Source organism: Psammomys obesus, unplaced genomic scaffold (genome assembly GCF_907164565.1).
Source record: "Psammomys obesus unplaced genomic scaffold, mPsaObe1.curated_primary_1811, whole genome shotgun sequence".
NCBI classification, from domain to species: domain Eukaryota; kingdom Metazoa; phylum Chordata; class Mammalia; order Rodentia; family Muridae; genus Psammomys; species Psammomys obesus.
In genome coordinates, this window is record NW_026591598.1 from 11,173,412 (window position 1) to 11,191,211 (window position 17,800).

At 58.5% G+C, this 17,800-nt stretch overlaps 1 protein-coding gene across 1 annotated transcript in view; it reads left to right on the top strand.

The window, feature by feature from the left end:
- The first annotated feature begins 3,735 nt into the window (after positions 1-3,735).
- The window catches only part of Ahdc1 (AT-hook DNA binding motif containing 1), a 69,589-nt gene continuing 55,524 nt past the window's right edge, over positions 3,736-17,800 (top strand). The window contains exons 1-2 of the mRNA XM_055610910.1: positions 3,736-3,927; positions 4,164-4,258. The gene's annotated coding sequence lies outside the window, so the exon portion shown is untranslated. The remainder of the gene's footprint in view (positions 3,928-4,163; positions 4,259-17,800) is intronic.

Below are 17,800 nucleotides of genomic sequence, written 5' to 3' on the forward strand. Positions count from 1 at the left end.
TAGAATTCTGAGTGTGGGCGTAAACAAGGCCAAATCGACTTTTCAGAAGAAAACCCCTGGTGGCCAGCGTGGAGGAAGGATGACAGAAACACACTAGGTCACAGGCCTAGGACACATCGCTTGACCTGGCCTGTGAACCAGGCCCATCAGTACACTTGATAACACCTACAGACTCATCCGAGGTGTCCCAGGTTAAGCCCTCACAGACAGACAACAAAGTGCTGACCTATAGTCAGAGATAACCCAAGGCAAACCAACGACACACATTCACCCCAAGATGGGGGGTTGAGAGCTGGGACCCTGCACATCCTGGTGGGCACAGGAATTCGCACACATGCAGTGTGCCTGTCAAGGGCCCTACCCTGCCCCCTCAGTCTTCTCCAGGTCCCTCACCACCTCTGGCAAGAACAAAGCTGACCTTTGCCCCGTGGCCTCTGGCCTCTCCTCCCACACCCCCTGCCCCAGAGGGAGGAGCTGTTTGAAGTCTGGGCTGCAGCTGGGGTTTCCTGTTGCCTGGAGGAATGTGGGAGGGCTTGCCTAGGGGAGGGGAGAGGGGCTGGGCTCAGAAGGAGGGCTAATGGGGGCCCGGGGGCCTGAGTCTTCACTGCGAGGGGGGCTTCCTGCTTCCCTGATCTCCTGGGCCCCAGCTCCAGCTGGTCCATCCGAAGGAGGAGTGAAGCTGGGACCTAAATGGCTCCAGTCCAATGGGCCTCTTGTTCTTGGATCTGCAGCTCAGTCTCAGAAAAGTTCAGGAGAGCTCGTTAAGTCTCAGTTTCTTCTTGCATGGACTAGACTGAATTACTCTCTAGCAATCCAGACCTCCCCTCAAGAAGCCCCAGAGCCTCTGTATTCAGAGAGGGGGCACCCCTCTCCCTTTCCACAAATCCCAGGGACTTGTCATTCTTTTTATGACTTGATAATCTCTCCCGTACCTTGCCAGTTTTCAAAGGTTTTTTTTTTTTTTTTTTTTAATTTTAGAGAGGCTCTCATGTAGCCCAGGCTGGCCTTGTGTACCTGCATAACTGATCTTGAATTTCTGATCCTCTTGCTTCCACGTCCCCTGTGCTGGGATTATAGGTCCAGCATAGTTTTCAAATCACTTTACTTCTGTATGTTAAGTTGATCTCGACCTGAGTCTATTTTACTCGAGGGAACCTGAAGCTCTGACAAGTTAACGCACAAGAAATAAAAAGCAAGATAAGATGTGTCTGGGTCCCAGTTTACATGGGACCTCTAAAACCGTAGGTACCCACAGCTTTATCTGGAATTTCAGCAGTATGTCCTGGGGTCTGCATATCCCAGGTTTTGCTTCTACTGAAACAAAAGTGGGGAAGCTGAGCCCAGAGAGATGGAGACTCTAGTCTAGTCAGTTCGAGTTGCTAATGCAGATACAAAGACTGAACACTAGATGGCAGCAGCAGCCCACAAAACGTTGCACTTGTGTTTTTGGGGGAAACCCCCCACGAACTTTGGAAAGACTCCATAAGAAAAACCTGTCCCCAAATTCCAGGAACCTCTGCTGTGCTTTGTTCCCAGGACTCTGCAACCCTCTGGGGCAACTCACTACCTCTGCAGAGAGGTTGAAAAATTCTACCTAACTTCCCTTTCACCACGGAACTTCAACTGGTCCCACCTTCCCTGGGGCTCTCTGCCTCCTTTATTACCCTACCCCATCCTCTCCCTAAATTTGATTCAAACAGTAAGGGTCTTCCTATCCTGTGGTGGAGCCTCAGGGTGGCCAGGATGAGTGAGGAATTAAACACGGGGTGGGGTGGGGTGAGGACCTCAGCGTCTCTTCGGTCTGCACTGGGGGAGACAGCCTTGGCAAGGCACTAAAAAGGTTGGGATTTGAAGCTGCAGAGGGCCTCTAAAGTACCTACTGCTTTCATTAATACCTGACGGTAGCCGCAACCAATTCCGGGGGTTACTTTGTCTGCAAGAGAACTGCCCCTAAGTAGAGCCCCCCCACCCCCCAGGTGGACACATGCGCAACACTGGGTATAGTTTTTAGATCCTTTCACCTCTCCTGTTACTCGCTCTCTGGAGAAATTCCAGTCGTTCTGTGGGAGAGGTTTGGGAGGAATGGCGGTCTGGAGAAGGTGTTGAGAACGTTCCGTAGTTAGCCTAATGTCACCACCTACTTTTGACCCATGTTGACTGACCATTACCCTGCAAGACCAAAGAAGGCACCAGGAACCTGTGGACGGCGGAGTAAAAGCATTGCTAGAGAAGCTTCCCACACGGAGCAAGGTGGATGAAGCCAGCAGACACCGGGCGAAGGAGCGTCAGACGCAGCCATGAAGTCGCCGTCAGCTCAGGGCCAGCCAGTAGCCATGAAACCAGCAGGGCAGCCAGCGGCCATGCATTCATCTGTTTCCCCTGCAAACCTCAGCTAACCCTTGACTCCCGAAGTGCTAAGGGAGGACACACAGGCAGAGGGAAAGGTCAGCCATAAAGGGTGTGGGAGGACTCGGGGGGGGGGGGTCGCCACTTTCTGTTACCGCCCAAGGGTGAGCTTTGGAATTAGCCAGGTCCCGGCTCCACCGCTTTCTAATCGGGACACCCGGGCTTCAGAAACTCTTCCATCTAAAATAGCAATAAGGTCTGTGGGAGACTCAAGCTGTGGTGCCCGGGCGCTCAGTAAATGGCAGCCGCGGCAATTCTCCTTTCAGGGCTGTCCAGCCACCTCCCCGGGGTAACAAAGCCTTCCTCAGAGACGCGCATTCCCATCTGTGGGATAGGCAAGGCAGGGGGCCCAGAGCCAGGGGCTGGAGAACAGATGTGACCTGGAGAGGAGCTAGGTGAAAGTGCCGAGCCCAGCCCCCACGCCGCAGCAGGAACTGGGGAACTGTTGAATCCGGCTTACAAACAACCGTTCAGATCCGAGAGGAGGCATGGCATTTGTGGATTCTCCAGGATTTCTGCGCCCTCGCCGCCCGTGGACGGCAGCAGAAAGTAGGCGCTGGAAGAACTAAGTCCAGGGCTGAGTTTGAGGCGAAGGGTCACCGAGCGCGGAAGAGGCTTTGGCGTTTCCAGGGAGGCTTTCTCGCCAGAAGCCTCTTCCGAAAGGAGGAACGTCCCCACGTTTAGAGTGTCGGTCCACTCTTCTCCCCACGGCCCCTCTCAGCGTGCTTGGGACACCCCAGAAAGTCGCAGCCCTTTGGCTCATCCCCCTGATGCCCTATTCCACTCATTCCATTCTCAGACCCCGCCCCTGCGCTACCACCCGCAACCTTGGCGCGGCTAGAGCCCCGAGTAGGGGCCTCGGAACGCCGGGAATGTGGCTAACCCTTAAGGAGGATCAGCAGTCCTAGAGGAAACGGGACTCATCCCGGACGGGGAGACTCAGGCGCGGGGTCCGCTCCGGGCCGCGCCGTCGGAGCAGCGAAAGCGGCCCCGCCCGCACAGCGCGCGGAGCGGTGGAACGGAGACTACAAGTCCCGGCGTGCTCTGCGCGCGCTCCCCCCTGGGGTTCCGGATGGTGAGCAGCGAAGGTAAGGCGAGCTCGCAGAGGCAGCGGCGGCGGCGGCGGAGACGGAGAGCGGCAGGCAGGCAGGCAGGGCGAGGGCGAGAGACGGAGGGAGGGAGCGAGCGAGGCAGACCAGACAGACAGACAGGCGGGCGGGCGGGCAGAGCGAGCCACCCGCCAGGCTGCGCTCAGCCCCGCTCGCAGCGGAGAGAGCAGAAGGCAGGAGGAGGGAGGGGAGGAGGGAGGAGGGAGGGAGAGAGGGAATCCAGCTACCACCACCCAAAGCCAGCGTCTGCTTTCTGTCCTCATTTCCTTTTCCCACCCAGCTCGGAGAGCAGAGAAAGGCAGAGAGAGCGAGAAATAGAGACAGGCAGACAAACAGACAGACAGACAGAGCGGGAGGGAGGAGGGCGGCGGAGGAGGAGCAGGAGGACTACGCGGGGCGCCTTCCCTCCCAGGTTTGCAATTGGGGGGGTTGGGGGCGGGGGTGTCCAGGGCTGTGAGAGTGTGTGCGCGGCTGGGGAAGCGAGTGGGGCGCAGATAGCGAAGGAGTGATCGTGGTGGGGGGGGCGCCGCGGGAGCGGGGGGCCGTGTCCAGCGGAGTTAGCGGCGGAGAATGTGAGCCGAGGCGCGAGCCATGCTGTCAGCGACGGCAGGCGGCTCAGGGCTCCCCTACGACTCCTCTTCCCAACAGCCGGGCGCCCGCGTCGCTGCCGCCGGCGGAAGATAGACGCCCCCCGAAACCCCTCGCCTGGCTCGGACCCACGGAGCCGGCAGCCCAGCACTCCGGTAAGTAGCGCCTCCTGCCCAGCTCTAGACGCCGCTGGGGACCGGCCGGCTAGGCTCTTTTGTGCAGCGCACCGAGGGGGGGCCCCCGTGCCCCCAGTCCGGTCCGCCGGACCCCGTGGCTGCGGTGCCCGCGGTGCGATCGGTCTTTGTTTCCACCGGGGCCCGCGGCTCGGCTGGGCTCGGCTCGAAGCCTGGCAGGCAGCGCCGGGAAGGGGGAGGGGGAGGTGGACGGGGAGGGGGGGCGGGGAGGGGGGGGTCTCGGGTTTCCTGGCCGCCCCGCGGCTCCCCCGGCTCGGGGGCGAGGTGCGCGCCCAGCGCTGCCGCGCACCCCCTCCTCCTTCCCCCTCCCTCCGCCTTTGGATTTAAAACTGCAATTTGCTCTCCAGCTTGCTGAGAATGTGGGGGGGTGGGATGTAGGGGGACCGTGGGAGCGGAGAACAAGGCTGGATTTTAGGATAGGCGCTGGGAAGAGGGGAGACTGCGGAGGGAGGAGCCCCTCCCCTCCAGCCCCCAAATCCCAAGGTTCCGCTGGCGCTCTGGGAGTTGAGGGGCGGGGACCTAATGACCCGGAGGGGGTGTGGGGCCGAGGAGGGATTTGGGGCGGCCTGGCCAGAGGGGTTGGGCCGCGTGCCCGGTTACCTGGCGAACAAAGTCAGCTCACTTTTGCATAAATAAATAAATAATCGCCTATCAATACGTTTCCTCTAGGGCTCTGATTGAATCGGGTCCCCTCTTCCCCAGGGGGTGCGGTGCTGAGTGACAGCTGTCAGCCCCCTAGGTCGGGAGCTGGGGTGAGCTGCCCAATCTCTGCTTTCTGGCTGAGGGCGCCTTCTCCGGTTGGGTCTGGGTCCCTGGGCAGAGCCAGAGGGGCAGGGGGCTGGCTCTGAGACTAGGAAATAACCTTGTTTCCTGTTCTACAGGAAAAGGGACAGCAACCTAGAGTTTGGGGGCTGGGGACAGGACTGATGGGAGCTGGGGGGAGGGTTCCCCAGCAGCCTGACCCCCCAGCCTCCTGCCAGGCAAAGGGGCCAGCTGAGGGAGGAAGGATGTGGGCCTTGCTGGCCGGAGGCGGGAGCTGGGGCTGTCCCTGAGGCGGCCAGCGGGCACAGATCGCACAGAGCAGGAGGAGGGAGAGAAGCGGGGGCGGGAATTCTCTACCGCAGACCCTAGGGGCCAGGGCCAGATGTGGAGGGGTGGGGAGTCTCCCCTCCCTCCCAGCTTGGGGGCCCTGGGGCTGGGCTGGGAGGGGCTGAGCCTGGTGCCCTCGGTTCTGCACCAGTGCTTGACTGGCAGGGCCAGCTGAATTTGGGCCCAGGCGTCACCCTGGGAGGCAGGGCTGGGCTGCACCAGCCTGGTCCCTGAGCACAAGGAGGGACCCTTGGGGGGCCTGTGCCTGTCTGGCCGGGCAGGCGTTTCCCGCTGGACCAGTTGGCGTCAGGCGGGACTTGGCCCCGGCTCCCTGGGCTGAGCTCAGGGTGTGAGGACAAGCTTTGCCTCCAGGTCAGGGTGGCCACATTCTGTCGGCTCTTGCTGTTGCCGCTGGCAGGGCAGAAGCATGAGCCCAGGCCTGGGCAGAGTCCTGCCAGGGGCGTTTAGGGTGTTTCTATTGTTGACTTGTCCCTGTTCAGTGTGGCCCGGTGTGTGTGGCTGTGTGAGCCAGGGCTGTAAGTGAAAGATTACCAGCGTGTCCACCCCCCTCCCAGCACGGGAGGAGCAGGCTGGCTCGCTGTGGTGTTCAGCTGTGGAGGGACCCTCGAGGTAGCGCATGCAGGCCACTTGTTATCTGCTTCCTTTGAGCAGATGTATATTTATGTTTATTGTAACGGAAAATCAAGCTGGGCAGTAAGTTGAATTTGTTTCCCCTGTGTCAGTAGTTGGAGTAAACCCCAGGGACTGGTGAACTTCTGGCCCCTGAGCGCCCACCCTTCAGAGGTGGCAGTGACTAGCGAGGGTATGAGCTTTGGGAGGCCGTGGGCATCAACCCAACCCGGTGACTCATCCCCCACCTGGTCTGGCATTGGAGCAGGTGCCCCCTCCCCAGTTGTCCCCAGGGTGCAGTTTGACCATTCAGCCACCTCCCTGGCCAGTGCCTAAGTTGTGCCTAAGGCCCTCAGGGACATCCCCCTGGTGGGCTTTCTTCTCCGCCTGGGCTCCAGGCCCACGTGCTGATATTTATTTTCTGTACTAAAATCCATTTTTAATGCCGTTACTTTTGAAATAATATAGAGAGAAACAAATGTGATGTGTTTAAGTTGCCCTCTGTGAGTTTTTAATGTGATCTATGGCTGAGGTAGTGACGGAACAAGCTGTTGGGCTTGGAGAGATCTGTTGTCATACAGAAAGAGTTTGCTGTTTATTATGGTTGTTGGGCTGGGGGGGGGGGCTCTGAAACAAGGTCTCGGGGTCAGGAAGCCCCTGGCGCCCCCAGCTAATGCGGGTGAACGGTTTAGTTTCTCAGTGTGTGAGGCTTCCAGGGTGATTTCATACTGTTCCCCAGCCCAATCGACAGGGCCTTCGGTGATGGGGGGGCAGCCCCCCCCCCAGGTGCTGTTGGCAGGGAGAGGTCTCCTGTTTGCTGCGTTAGATAGAGGTGTACGGTAAAGAGGTTAGACTTGGATTCTGAAGGGCGTTAAGGGGTGGGGGGTCCAACTGGCTGATTGTGACTGGGGCACACTGTTCCCGGCAGAAGACTGTTTGCTGGGGGCACTGGTAGAGCCCCGGAGGGATGCCAGCCTGAAGCATGCTTCTGTTCCCCATTGGACAGGGCTTTCTTCCAAGCAACCCTGGATTTGGTCATTTCCCCTCCTTGCTCTGTACCACCCCCCCCAGGGGTGCTTGTGTGTCGGGGGGGGGCAGCATGTCTTCTGCCAGCCTCCCAAGACCAGGGGGTAGGGGGTGCCATGCCTGTGTACCAGATGCCCTGGCCCTTCTGGTCTGGCTGGGTGAGGTCAAGCAGATGCACTATTATGGGATGGAGCCAAGCTCTGTCTCTGGTGGCTGGGATCTCCTGGGACAGAGAGAAGGGGCAAAGCCGAGGTGTGGTGGAGCTAGATGAACCGAGGATAATATTGTTGCTAATGCCAGCAGATCCCTCCGACCCCCCAGGGAGAAAGAGTGCGGTGGGGAGGGGAGGAGGCCCAGACAGCCACATGCTGCTGAAGAGAGGGAAAGACAGAGCCTGAAGCCGTTGAAGAGAGTGAGAGAGAAAATAGGCAGGGAATGCCAGGATCTGGGGGCTCAGTGGTGGGCCCCAGGAACCTCAGAGAGCCTGGGCACACCCCACTGCTTGGACTCGAGGCTGCACTGCAGGCCTCGCTGCCAGGATTGCATGCTAGGATTGGTTTTTGGTGGCAAGATAAATACAACTGTCTCAGGGAAGTAGGGAGGACAGGTGGGAGAGAGAAGAGGGAAGAATCCCACAGGATTGGGGGGAGATTCTGGGGGTCTTGACTGATGCTTCCAGCCTCAGAGCAGTGGTCCCTGTCCGTCCTTCTCAGGTGTCTGGGAGCTAAGCTGAGTTCTTGGGGCCTGTGGGCGGGGCCTGGACTAGGTGGACCGCTCCACAGGTTGGCAGGTACCCTGTGTTAGGAGACACCCATGTTATAAAAGTGGGGGATTTTAGCACCCCAAAGATGGCTGCATCTTCCACTGGGAACCACCCCCAAGACCCCATGCTTAACAGAAGAAATCCAAATCTAGGAGGGGAGCCACCAGCCCAGAGTCACAGTGTGGGAAAGCCAGCCTGGGACACAGGCTCTTGTAGCCTACCTCTCTGTAGCTAGAGAGCTAGATCAGCTGCAGGGGGCCTTCTGGGCACAGAGGGGGCCTGGAGCCTGGGGAGAAGAGCAGGCAAGCACCCTTGTGGCCAGAGCCCCCTCAGGGGAGGGGGAGGCACTGCTGCCAGGAGAGGGAGGGGGGGAGGGGAGGGAGGGGAGGGAGGGGAGGGAGGGGAAACAGTGAGTCAGGCTTCCAAGAGCTGAGGATGTGAGAGCCAGAGCTCGGAGGGAGAGGGCAGGGAGGGCTGCTCTGAAGGGGGAGAGGGGGAGAGAGAGAGAGAGAGCCCAGCCAGGGGCAAGGAGAGCTGGGGAGGGAGGCAGCCAGCCCCTGGCCCCAGCCCAGTGGCACTGCAGGGTGCAGCCAATATGGACTTTGCCTGAGGTGGGTCAGGACGGAGCCATATTCTGTCCCTTCTGCAACTCCTCTGATGAGCCTCATTGCTCATCTGACCCCAGGGTCTCAGGAGGATGATAGTGTCCTCCCCATGCCTTCCTCTTCCGCCTTGTTTTTTTTTTTTTTTTTTTCTCTGTCAATGTGGGACTTGAACTGTGAGCTACTGGAGAGGGGGTGGAGTGAACACAGCAGCCTGGAAGAATGTTGGGAGGCCTCAAGATGGTGATGGCTGGGTGCTGGGGCACTGTTGGAGCCTGTTGGGAATGCAAGGTAGGCAGCCGGTCTCTGGGTGTGCCACTGCAGTAGGGACTCTCGAGTGGGCAGTGGCACTGGGAAACGTGTGTGTGTGTGTGTGTGTGTGTGTGTGTGTGTGTGTGTGTGTATGTGTGTGTATGTATGGAGGGGTAGGTGTGGGTCTAGCACCGGTGGATACATTGCTTTGTGCCCTCAGGATGGCCAGTGCCTAGACTGGACCAGTGCCACACATGGCCCAAACCAACCTCTGCTCTTCCTGGGGAGACACTGGTGTGATTCCTCACACCCCTATCCCTACAGGTAGATCGGAGATAGACATGGCCTCATGGAGCTGACAGGAACTGTCAGTATAGCCCCTAGTGCCTGGAGCTGGGACCAGAGAAGGAGGGGGTCCCCAGAGACTGCCTGGAAAGGAGGAGGGAAAGAGCCCCTCCTGCCCAGCTGACAGGAAGCCCTGGCTCCCAGCCCCTCCTTCCCTTAAGGCCTAGCCTTTCTCTCTCCCAGGATCCTTGTGTCTCTCCCATTGGCAAGGGCATAAGGGAGGTAGACCTAGGGGAGGATAGTGAAGCCAGGGCAAAGTGAGACCCCTGGTCGTATGGCCTCAGCTGCAAATACAGCCTTGCTTCCACTAGTTTCTGCTCTGGGGTCTGTGGTCTGGGAGCCCAGGGGAGGAGCTGCTTCTGCAGCTGGTGGGGCCTCCGCTCCCCATTTAGCCCAGATGCTACTGAAGCCAGGATACCCCTTCCCACCTTCTGAGCCAGGAGAAGCCTTTGCTGACCTGGAGGACTTAAGAGAGAGAGGGAGAGCGAGCACATACCTTTAGAAGGTCTAAACAGACAGATGGGTAGCAGAACAGATGGACAGAGACACCCACGCACAGACAGACCGAGAGAGACGGACAGATGGACTGGGACAGGGAGAGACGGACAGACAGAGGTGCTGGCAAGAGAGAGGAGTCAGAAAAATGGAAAAGGCTGAGGAGAGACAGGTTAAGGGAAGAGAAAGATGGGGAGAGACTGAGAAACAGGAAGAGATAAAGAAAGGGGGAAACCCAGAGGGGGGAGAGAATGAGAGAGAGAGAGAGAGAGAGAGAGAGAGAGAGAGAGAGGCTGAGACTGACTGGAGGCTACAAACCACAAACAGGAATTTGATGAGAATCTGGAGGGTGTTTTCTGCCTCGTCCCTCCCCAAACCCCCAGGCCAGCCAAGTCTCCATTCCTTCCACCCCCGGCTCAGTTTCCAGCTGCTAAAAGAGGTCAGGGAGAGAGGGAGAGAGCAAAGTCTTGTGGAGCCCCTTCCTCTCTGCTCTTCTGTGGAAGGGAGACTGCTGAGAGGCCCCTCCTGAAGAGGGCCCCTCTTCTACAGAGAAATGTATGGCTCTCTTGTCTCTCAGGAAAGGTCCCTTCCTGCTTGTCACTCACTGGAGGATGTCTCCTGTGTGTAAATGTACCCTTAGACTGCCACCTGTACGCACAGACATACTTTGCAACTTGGTGCTTTGAGCCTTACAGCCATTCTTTTTCTTACCGTGTAACAGGTCACACACTTGTACCTCCTTAGCTCTCCAGGTGGTGACACACAGGCCTACGGTGAGGTCTCAGGATGTGCTGTCACAACTCAAACTCGTGACACATATGGCGAGAGTCCTACCTGAGCAGAGAGGGCCCCCACCCTGACCCGGCTGGTAAGGGGAAGGCAGGAGATAGCCTGAACACCAAGATGGTCTAGAGGACTGGGGAGTGGGAAAGAGCTACCTGGTGAACGGGGTGTGTGTATACAAACATGAACACGCATGAGTCTGTCTGTCATGGAGTAGGTGAGAAAGACTGGGCACGTGTGAGATGATGGGGTATGGGTGTGACAGAGAGTGTGTGTGTGTGTGTGTGTGTGTGTGATAACGGCTTGGTAGGTATCAATGTGGATGCATGTTTATGAGGGAGGGTGTATAAAGAGGGGCTGGGGCTGTGGTGGGACATTGTCCTGGCATGCACGAGACCTCAGGTTCAGTTTCTAATAGTACCAGTTCTAATATTCCTCTGGTAATAATAGTACCAGAGGAAGAAGAAATAACCTGACTTCAGGTTGTCTTCCCAAGATGGTGTGTGGCTGGACTGGGTTTTACGGAGTCAAGTAGCTCGATGCGGTGTGCCTATCTGTAAAGGTTCAGGGGCCTGAGGATGAGCTACATGGTATGAGTGTGCAGTGGAACTGTGTGGGTGTTTGTCTGAACTTTGGGGGTGTGCATAGGTGAGATTATAGCTGCAGGTACCAGGCTGTGCCTGCCTTCCTGGCTCGGATGGGTGTTTTCAAGGCCTTTGGTGCTACCTGGATAGGGACCCTCAGCATAAAAGACATGAGAGGAGCCACCAGGGAGCTTGCAGCTGGGCACTGACCCACACAGACAGCCCAGGAACAGACATGCCTGCCCCTGGCTTCCTTCTTCCTCTTGCCTGGCGGCAGTGGTTTTCAAAGAGGCCTCCATAAGGACTGCTTCTGTGTAGCTTGTGGCTCTCCCCACCCCCAGCCAGCGCCTCTTCAAACAGAGTGACGCCCTCCAGGCAGCTTTGTGGAGGCTTCTGCTTGGACTATCTGAAGGCAGACGGGTGGGCTGAGATTCATTGCTGGCCCCCTGGGATGGAGGAGGTAGCTGTGCCTCTGGAGCCTAGGTGGAAGTGGAGACAGATGGACCTGCCTAGCTCAACAGTGCGGTCCCAGTAAGGGTACCCAAAGCAGAGGATGTGGGGGCCAGTCCCCTGAGGCTAGGACTCTCCCTTCCTCCTACCATGCAGTTCCCAAATAGCTCTCTGAGCACAGCGCCCCTAACTGAAGCCCCCAGTACCTCCAAAATATGCAAGTGCCCCACTTGTATGCTCAGAGCTCTGACAGCACCATATAACTGCTGAACATACCTACAAACGCGTCCCCAAAACTACACACAGCCACTCAACGCCAACACCTCCTTGATAGCCAAATGTCTCACATGTCCACAGCCAGCACACCCCCAATACAGACACCACACAGCTACGCTTGAAGTTGCAACACCTCCCCAAATGCTGCCAGCCTGGTGATGCTCCTGGGGCCCTCCCACTCCGGTGCTCTGTAGACCCAGCACCTCTGATCCCAGGGACCCGTGCTTGCCCTCCCCGAGATAGTTCTAAGGCTATTGGCACCACCCCAGATACAACTTTCCTTACCCCAATACAGTAGCACCTGCCACAACCACCCCCCAACCCACTGCCCCTCTTTAGCCCCTACACCTGCCTCTTCATCCATTTCCCATTCCATTCACCGCAACCTGTCCAGAGACACTGCTGTGTCTTCTTTCCAAGCACAGTAAACTTCCAGCACACAACCAAACCTTAATTCTTAAGACTCCTAGACACCCCAACACACACAGCCTCTACCATGCTCTCAAGCGCGTCGGAACCTTCTCTAAGCCCAACACCTCACCAGCTACACCCAAGACCTGCTTATAGCCCGCATACCTGCACACGTGCACAGATTTCACAGCCAGCATCTCCCCTCAAACAGACGTTTACCCCCAGCTAAAGCCTGGCAGCCTACAGACAGGCAGGGACCCCTTCACCTTTTCACGAGCACACGCAACGCACACACGCAGTCAAGGCTCCTTGTGTCCACATTTATCTCAGATTCACAGACAAAGCTTCAGCTCTGTGGACCTCCAGAGGTCCTCACAGCTTCTGATCCCCTCCCCAGCGTGCGTGTGCGTGTATTCACACTCCTCCTAGGCTCACACTCCCACAAGCAAGCCTGCTTTTGCCCTGGCAGCCTCCTAGACTTAGCCCAGCTCTGGTTCTAGCCTCAACCCTGGAAAGGCGCAGGGACACTCCTACACCCTTCTCCAAACACACTCCGCTTGCCTACAACATGCACAGCCTTGCCTAGTCACCGCCCTGACCCATTTGCCCCTTCGCGCTCACATGGAGCTTTTCAGCTTCCCCAGCACCCCATGACACCCTGTCACACACCCCACCTCAGCCTCGTTTCTTCTGCAGCCCTCACTCCCACCAGCCACACATTCCAGCACGCCCTCCCCCACTCAGCTCCTTAACCACAGACAGCCTCGCCTTTTCACACGCACTGCTCCCTGTCTACTGCCCTAAGCCTCCTCCACTTCCCAGAGCCTCCCCTGCTTGGGGAGCCATCTCCAGCCCTCACTGCCCCAGGCCTTTTCATTCCTGGACAGTGAGGCTGCCCCCCAGGTCCTGGGCTGTGGACACTCTGGCCTAAGCGTTGGGGTGTTGAGCCTCTTTGGGGACTAGGCAGAGCCCACTTGGCACCTGGTCACCCTGGACTCTCAGCCAAGAACTCTTTGAGTACCTAGCTTTGCCTGGGCTCTGGCATGCAAGTCCGGGTGGGGGTGGGGGGTCGGAGAAGTTACTCCCGAATCTGAACCCTGCCAGGCTCCCCTCCATACCTGAGAGGGTCAGGGCTTTGGGAAAAGGGATGGGGAGAGTGGTGAGCCCTCACAGATCTAGGCTGTGGGGCTTGGTCTCCCTGGGAGTCAGTTCCGACAGTGAAGGTTACTTTACTGGATGCATGATTTTAAACAGGGATCTCCACCATCTGTTCCACCCCCTAATTACAGATGCACAGAATCCGCCTCAGAGGGCAGCGTGAGGGGAGTGATTTAGAGCCAGAGCTGCTTCTGCCTGCTTTAGGGAAGGGGAGACTGGGGGTGGGGGGACCGAGTATGAGTATTACAGCCACCCCCCAACTCACTTCTCTCCTGAGGGTCCCTGGTAGCTCTTGCTGAGAGAAGGCTCATAGAGGACTTCCCTGACCCCCAAGTCCTAAAAGGAAGCAGCTGTATTGCTGTGGGAGGGATCCCCAAAACATCACCCAGGTCTTAGTTAACAAGTCCATGGATTGCTGGCTACATTGGGGCCTTAGAATCTTCAGAGGATCCACCGCTCGCTTTTGTGCCCTTGGGAGTCACAGACACTAACTCGACCTAGCCACCTGGCCACCCTGTGGGTATCAGGGACTGGTGAGCGAGGAAAGGGAGTCGTAGCTGAGATGGAGCAGCCAGGTTGTGGCTCTCCAAGTGCCATCAGGTGTGTTCTGTACATAGTGCCCATACACCTTGGTACAGCTGGCATGCCTGACCCCAGCAGGAACTGTGGTCTGTGGGATTGGGTCAGTACCAGGCGGGGAGGGGCTGAGGGAGGGCTGTGGGGCTGCACCATGAGGATGGGCCCATCTTGGTCTTTGGACACAAGGGACCTGGGCACAGGCGAGGCCTCCCCCCCCCCCCCCCCCCCGAATGCCCCGGGGGGGGGGGGCGGGTGCCCCCCCCCCCCCCCCCCGGCAGCTTGGTGGTGGTGCTGGTGGCGGCAGCAGCGCGGCAGCAGCCGTAGGTACACTGCGGTAGACTCCAGAGCATTCACTGCGGGGAGAAAGGGAGAGAGGTTGGGCTGGAGGAATTTTAAAGATTGCTGCAGGCAGGAGGGTCTCGGAACCCTGTGGAGTGGGCAGTCATGCAGAAGTAATCCTATCGCCGCCTGCCTGGAGGAGTGGAGAGGAGTTGGGTGGGGTGGCGGTGAGGTGAGGTTGGGAGGGTGGGCAGGCTATTGCCCCTCTGCCACTGCAGCCCGTGCCCCAGCCAGCCCTGAAGGGAATCAGGGCCTCCCAAGTCCTCTCCTGAGGAGGCACCTTGTCCTCACCACCCCACCATGGCATGAGCCCCTAGAGGGCCAGTGTCACAGCTGCTGCTCCACTCCCATAAATAATGCAGCTCAGTGGTGGGAGCCAAGCCTGCCCCTTAGTCACCTTGGGCCGCACAGTGTGGTACCTCTAGCTGGCGGTCCTGTGGCGGAGCCCCTCTCCCTTCCTGACTGCTTCTTTCCTGCTGTGTGAGCCTGAGTCAGAGGCCTAGCCACTCTGGGCTGAGACCTTGGCAAGGGAGTGTGGAATAGCCCAGAACCCCCCTCCCCCCCATCCCTTTGTCCCACCTCCCAGCTTTCACAGGCTAACTGGCAGTCAGCTCAGCCAATCCAGGCCGGAGAAGGGATGGCCTGCTCTCCAAAGGCCTCACCTTCTGGCCCCTCCATTTTGCAGATGGAGTAACCGAGTCCAAAGGCAGAAAGGATGGTCAAGGCCAGCCAGCAGATGAACCCCCTCCTTCCTGCCCCATTCTGCTGTCACTCAGGCTCTTCTCAGCCTCAGCTCAGCTAAGAGCAGGGCCTGGGGGGGGGGGCTAGGCGGGGGATGTTTGGGAAAGTGGTTGCGGCTGAGAGGTTGCCATGGCGATACTGCAGGATGCCGAGCAGAAGTGGGGGTCCCACAGGGTCTCTGGGGCCCCCAGCTCTACACCTCTGTGGGCTTCTCTTCCCATCTCCTGTCCCCCACCCAGATGCCTGTCAGGCGGCTTCAGTGACAGGCTGGGTGGGTGACAGGTGGTGCAGGTGATGGGCTAGGTGGGTGACAAGCCTGGGTGGGTGACAGGTGGTGCGGGTGTGAGGCAGGCAGGTGACAGGCTGGGTGGTGACGGGCCCTGTGGATGACAGGCAGGGGGTGTGGTTGGCGGGGATGCTGTCTCCTGGCTGGTGGCCTGTTGCAGCCCCTACCCTCATGCGTGTGCACACATACAGACTCTGGGCTCAGAGCTTGGGGCTAAGATACTAATGAGGCTTATTACGCATGGAGAGGCAGGTGCCCGGGCTCACTAATGAGAGGCCTTTAACGAACAGGGGAGACAGCTGGGGGGCTTCCAGGAATTTGGCTGGCCCTCCTGGGCTGAGACACTGGGGGGTCCCAACCTGGCTCAAGGAGAAGGTTGGTTTCATCCTCCAGCCACATGTGGATCCCTCCTCACCCTCACCTCTGCCCCTTGGATTTATGCTACTACAGTATTAAATACAGTTAGGAGAGCAGCACGAGCGCAGTGTGTCAGGCACAGTGCCAAGCCGTTTGCCTGCATTTACTCGGCTGGACTCGGCCGCCCAATGAGGGAGGCTCTGCAAGCCCATTTTACAGATGCAGAGTCTGAGACTGAGAGAAGGTATGGGAGTTCACACAGCAAGTTAGTGGTAGAGCTGGGGCCTTAACTCAGGTCCCCAGAGCTTGTCCTCGTAACCACACTACTCTGTAAAATTCAAGCCTTCTGCGAGCGGACTCTGCCTGCCTCCCGGAGTCCCAGTTTCATTGATCCACAGGATGGATATAGGAGGGGAAATAATCATAGGATTTTTTAGCACTGACTTGGGTGACTTCGGTTTCTTTCAGCAGTTGCCTGAGCCACCTCACCCCATGTGGCCCAGATTCTGTTGACTCCCTTGTACTGGGAGGAGAGGGGCAGGCAGGGCTTAGTGTTGAAGGGGCTGAGCTGAATGGAGAATACCTGGTCTGTCAGAACCACTTCCTGTAGTGTGTGGTGGGGCCCAGAGAGGAATAGAAGCCACCCAAGGTCACACACCCCAGTGAGCGGGTAGGGCCTCTCAGGATCCCAGGCCTTCGGGGCTGTTGAAAGGGTGGGGCTTAAAGTGGCAATGGGCCCGGGAGGCACCTCCTCTTGGGCCCCACCCAGCAGCCTAGTTTCTTCCCAAGAGGTTTGGAGCCCCCCAGCTCTTGGGAGGGTACAGGGGGTTGTTGGCTGACTCTTTAGGGCCATGCCCCCTCCCATCCATCTGAGTCCCTAGTGTCAGTTAAGCCCCTCCTTTTGGTACCCACTGGGTTGGAAACTCCCTGGCAACAGCTGATGGATGGGTTGGGGCCTTGACATTGGCCTGGGGCCACAGCACATCCCTGGAGGGACCAGGCTGGGACTGGGGGACTTGGAGGGGAATTTGAGGGAGAAGAATGAGGCTCATAAATCTTGGAGCCTTTGGTTCCTCTTAGACCATATTCTCTTACCAGACCTGCTCTCCAGCTGCTCATCCCATGGTGCTGGGAACTGAGAGAGCCCACCTGCCCATTCTCTTCTCCCTCTGATGGAGGCGCACCCTCTGACCCTGCAGCCGTGAGAAAGGCAGAGGTGCAGCACCATCGATGGGCAGAATTAAGAGGCCAAGAGGCCTCTGGATGCCTCGTGACGGGTAAGCGTAGTAGAGGGCTTCATTTTCCTCAGTTTCCCCAGCTGCTACCTCTCAACTCAGACCAGAAGGAGAGCTGCCACCAAGAGGATTTCACAGATGCAAGACTCTTAAATAGGCTTGGCCTGAGGACTCCCCCCTCCACCCCTTCCCCCCAGGCTGGAGAAGGGAAGCACACACAACCCTGTCCCGTACGCCCTAAGACCTGGAGGTGAGCCTTAGGACCCAAGCAGGGTGTGTGCTGAGGTCAGGCTAAGGCGGTGCTTGGTAGCTGGCCTGGGAAAGCAGGCTTCAAGGAGGCCAGAGGAAGGGTGGTGGTTTGCCTGGGGTGGGGGGGGGGGGGGGGTAGGGACTGGGGAGCCATCTTTGGTTGGAAGGCAGGGGTCTGGCTTTCTTTCCCACAGGCCCAGGCAACTGTAGGCTGGAGTGCTAGGGCCCTCCCAGCTCCCCAGGGAACCCACTGCTGCTGGGCCTTGGGGACCCAGGCGTCCTGGCGGGTGAGGGCGGGTCTCCAGCAGGCGCCCTGCCAAACCCCGAAGCCTGCTCACCAGGAATCTTGTTGCTGAGAGATGGAAAATCCCGGCTGGGCCTGCAGCTCATCCCTCCCCTCCGGGAGGAGGAGGGGCCCAAAGATTCCTTCCTGCACCCCCCTCTCCCATCTGGGGCAGAGCCCTCCTTGGCAGTGGGTGGGGCTGGGGGGCCCAGGACAGGCCTCTAAGGCCCAGTCACATGTCCTGGAGTCTTGCCCAGTCCACAGTGGGCACCAGGGCACTCTGGAGGCCGAATGAGCCTGTTGCAGCAGAGGAGGGGTGGGGGTAGGGTGCCAAGGGCCAGAAGGGGCCTGAGTGGGGGCTGGGGGCTAGCCCTGGCCCTACTGGCTCCCCCAGGGTGGAGGGTGAAGAGTTGGTTCTCTCCTTGGACAGGAAGACGAATGATCCCATTATGGGAGCGAGATTTTATTCCACGTGTCACGGAGTCTGAGATTAACTTGCTCACCAGTCTGTGACAAACCCCTCACACCCAACACACACACAGACACACACATGCAGAGGTACAGAGACAC